Source organism: Bison bison, unplaced genomic scaffold (genome assembly GCF_000754665.1).
Source record: "Bison bison bison isolate TAMUID 2011002044 unplaced genomic scaffold, Bison_UMD1.0 scf7180017863702, whole genome shotgun sequence".
NCBI lineage: Eukaryota > Metazoa > Chordata > Mammalia > Artiodactyla > Bovidae > Bison > Bison bison.
The window spans coordinates 453,979-457,947 of record NW_011494274.1 but is presented as its reverse complement, the minus strand read 5'-3'; positions in this window follow the sequence as shown (position 1 = coordinate 457,947).

Genomic DNA, 3,969 nt, shown 5'->3' with positions numbered 1-3,969 from the left:
CTTACCTTCTGGCTGAATTATTCAGCCTCTTTTCTCCACTGAATTTCCTCACTGAGCTATCCTTATTTCAGCCTCTTTTCTCCACTGAATTTCCTTACTGAGCTATCCTTATTCCATTACTTTATATCCTTAATTAACGTTTAATTAAGCAGTTGTCTCCTGATCCTCGCCTACGCCGTCTCTCCTTCGAATACCCTGGATCAGCCGGGGCTGGTCCCCGGCATTTGATGTTTATAGATGATGTCTTATCTGAAACTAGTTCCTCAGCATGGTTTCTTGTTACAAAAAGAAAAAATGTGAAACATTTCAAAGCATCAGCATAACAGAAATTCAAAAATAAAAGTCAATTTCAGAGTGAAATCTTAGAGAGAAACTGTATATTTATCCCTGCTGTGGTCAGGTAGCAAATTTAGCTGGCTAAATACGGGCTTCCCAGGTGGCTTAGTGGTAAACAATTCTGCCTGCTGATGCAGGAGACACAGGAGACATGGATTCGATCCCTGGGTTGGGAAGATCCCCTGCAGGAGTAAATGACAACCCACTCCAGTATTCTTGCCTGAGTAATCCCATGGACAGAGGCACCTGGCAGGCTACAGTCCATGGGGTGGCAAAGAGTCAGACACGACTGAGCAACGGAGCATGCACGCAATAGGGAAATATCTAGTGATATTTCACATATGATAGCGAAAGTGTTAGTCGCTCAGTGGTGTCTGACTCTTTGTGACCTCATGGATTGTTGCCTTCCAGGCTCCTCTGTCCATGCGATTCTCCAGGCAAGAAAAATTCCACAATGAAGCTAATATTTCTTAAGAAATATTTTTATTGTTTATGCTTTGACACTACAATAGGAACGTTCATTTGATTGTTAAATCTAACTTATTTGAAAAAATGTACTTCTAGTTAAAAAATAAAGAATAAAATATTTACTAAAAATTGCCTTTGTTTTTCCAGAGAAACAGTTGCAATAACTATAAATCTAAGATTTAACACACAGATTGTGGAAGCAATATAAATTTAATAATGAATCAAGTTGAGTTAATAACATAAAATATGAATTATTTGAATACATTAATATTAATCTTTCCTCTGTCTATACTAATTAAAGTGAAAGAAAGTGAAAGTGAAGTCGCTCAGTCGTGTCCAGCTCTTTGCGAACCCATGGAATGTAGCCTACCAGGCTCCTCTGTCCATGGGATTTTCCAGGCAAGAGTACTGGAGTGGGTTGCCATTTCCTTCTCCAGGGGTCTTCCCAATCCAGGGATCGAACTCTGGTCTCCTGCATTGCAAGCAGATGTTTTTACCATCTGAGCCACCATGGAAGGTGCTTTTTGATAAGTTAATTAGTCTGATCAACTGTAGGTTACATGTGAGAAATTTCCCTGATACTCATCCCTCCAGCCAATCACTAAAATCATTGTTTTTAACTCTTTACTATATTTTGAATCTTCCTTCTGACTTCACTTCTGCTGACAACCACTTAATTTATGTCCTATTACTTGAGAAGTCAATTCTTAGGATGACTTTTTAATTTGCCCATCTCCTTTAAATTTCCTTTGACTAATGTTTTTTCATGTCCCTTCTTAAAATTCATTAAGAGCCCTATTATTCATAGAATAAGGTAAAATCCCATTGTAAGAGCAAGCATGAACCCTCATGATCTATTCCTTGCCCTTGACCTCTTTCAAATTTGGAAATTAGTTTATGTCAAAAGTTGTTCCCAAAAGTACCCAATTGTTTTGAACCTGATGTATCCCCAGAATGTCCTCTACTGCTGTTTATATTTGGTTATTTGTGAACCTTGCTGTTTTTTAACTTTAAAAGTCAGTTATAAGAATTTTCTTATTCATCGTGAACAAATACCTACTTTGGATGTCAGTCATTCCCTCTGTGTACTGTACTAAATTTACCAATAGGTTCCTGACTCATCGTATGAAGATTGTCTGTGTCATTCTCTTCTAACCAACTTGACTGTAAGACAGTTTTATTTATTTTCACATCTTCATTGCTGGCAAATGACTAAATATATTTATTAGGTATACATTAATTAAGTAGACTATGCTAGCTTTTCCCTAAATCATTTTCTACTTCTTCCTGGGCTAGATTACCTTCCCAGTTTTTCAGATTTTCTTAGGTAAGGTTGTGTGACAGTGTTCTACTCAATGGAAGGTGAAATGACATTGTCTGCTTCCAGGCCTTTGTACCTTTATTTTCCAAACCAATAATTTAGAGAATGACAAAGCCATAAGATGAAGGGATGCTAAGTTCATGGGTATTTCCTTGGTCACTTGCTGGTCATGAATGCTCAGAATTTATCTCTGCAAAAGTAAACTATTTTGTTAAGCCATGAGATTTGGAAATTTATTTCTTCTCTTATATACCTTGCATTAAATATGATTTTTAGTATAATCAAACAGATTTTAACATTTCAAATATGTTTTACTGTATTTGGTTTATCCAGTAAATTAGAATATAATATTAGATACAAGTGAAAAATAATAGAGTCTTCTATGCCAAATATTTTATAGTAATTGTCTCTAATTTATTTTTCTATTTTCATAAATGGAAAGGTGAGATTTGGGAAGATAAACAGTTGTTCCTGGATACAGAACCAGTTGTGAACCCTCCAGTCAATCAATCAACTGAAAGTTCATAATCATGCACCACAGCATTCTGAAATAATTCTAGACTGCTGTGATGATTCAGAAAAACCTTTGAAATGAAGTCTATTGATATGAGCACTGCTCATCATTTTGGGAGTGAGTCATTATGCATCTATCTTTAGTACACAGATTTTCCAATCAATTATCTTTAATAACAGGGCCTTAATATTAGTTTATGGATCTACCACTGGATCAACTATATATGCCAATATTTTAAAGGTTTTGGTTTTTCTGACCGTAAATTTTGAATGATAGAGCTTTTATGCACATTACTTACAAATTCAAATATGGGATAATAAATACCGTATACAATTCACATTTTCAGCAAACATATTTTGGCTGGGTTCTGATATGAGACAGAAATAATTTAACCATCATTAAAGAATTTGGTTGCTACTTTGTTGATTCATAATGACAACTATAGCTGCCTTGTTTTAATTTGCTGTTGTTCTTTAGTCGCTAAGTTGTGTCTGACTGTTTTGTGATCCCATGGACTTTAGTCACCCAGGTTCCTCTGTCCATGGGATTTTCCAGGCAAGAATACTGGAGTGGATTGCCATTTCCTTTCCAGGGGATCTTCCCAACCCAGGGATTAAACTCAGATCTCGGGCATTGGCAGGCAGATTCTTTACTAATGAGCCACCTGGGAACCCCCTTGTTTTCTTTTTTTTTTTTTTCCATGTGCGCTTGAGAAAAAGGTGAAATTCATTGTTTTGGGATGAAATGTCCTATAGCTATCAATTAGGTCTAACTGGTCTATTGTATCGTTTAAAGTTTGTGTTTCCTTGTTAATTTTCTGTTTAGTTGATCTATCCATAGGTGTGAGTGGGGTATTAAAGTCTCCCACTTTTATTGTGTTATTGTTAATTTCTCCTTTCATACTTGTTAGCATTTGTCTTACATACTGCGGTGCTCCCGTGTTGGGTGCATATATATTTATAATTGTTATATCTTCTTCTTGGATTGATCCTTTGATCATTATGTAGTGACCTTCTTTGTCTCTTTTCACAGCCTTTGTTTTAAAGTCTAATTTATCTGATACGAGTATTGTGACTCCTGCTTTCTTTTGGTCCCTATTTGCATGGAAAATCTTTTTCCAGCCCTTCACTTTCAGTCTGTATGTGTCCCCTGTTTTGAGGTGGGTCTCTTGTAGACAACATATGTAGGGGTCTTGTTTTTGTATCCATTCAGCCAGTCTTTGTCTTTTGGTTGGGGCATTCAACCCATTTACGTTTAAGGTAATTACTGATAAGTATGATCCCGTTGCCATTTACTTTATTGTTTTGGGTTCGAGTTTATACACCATTTT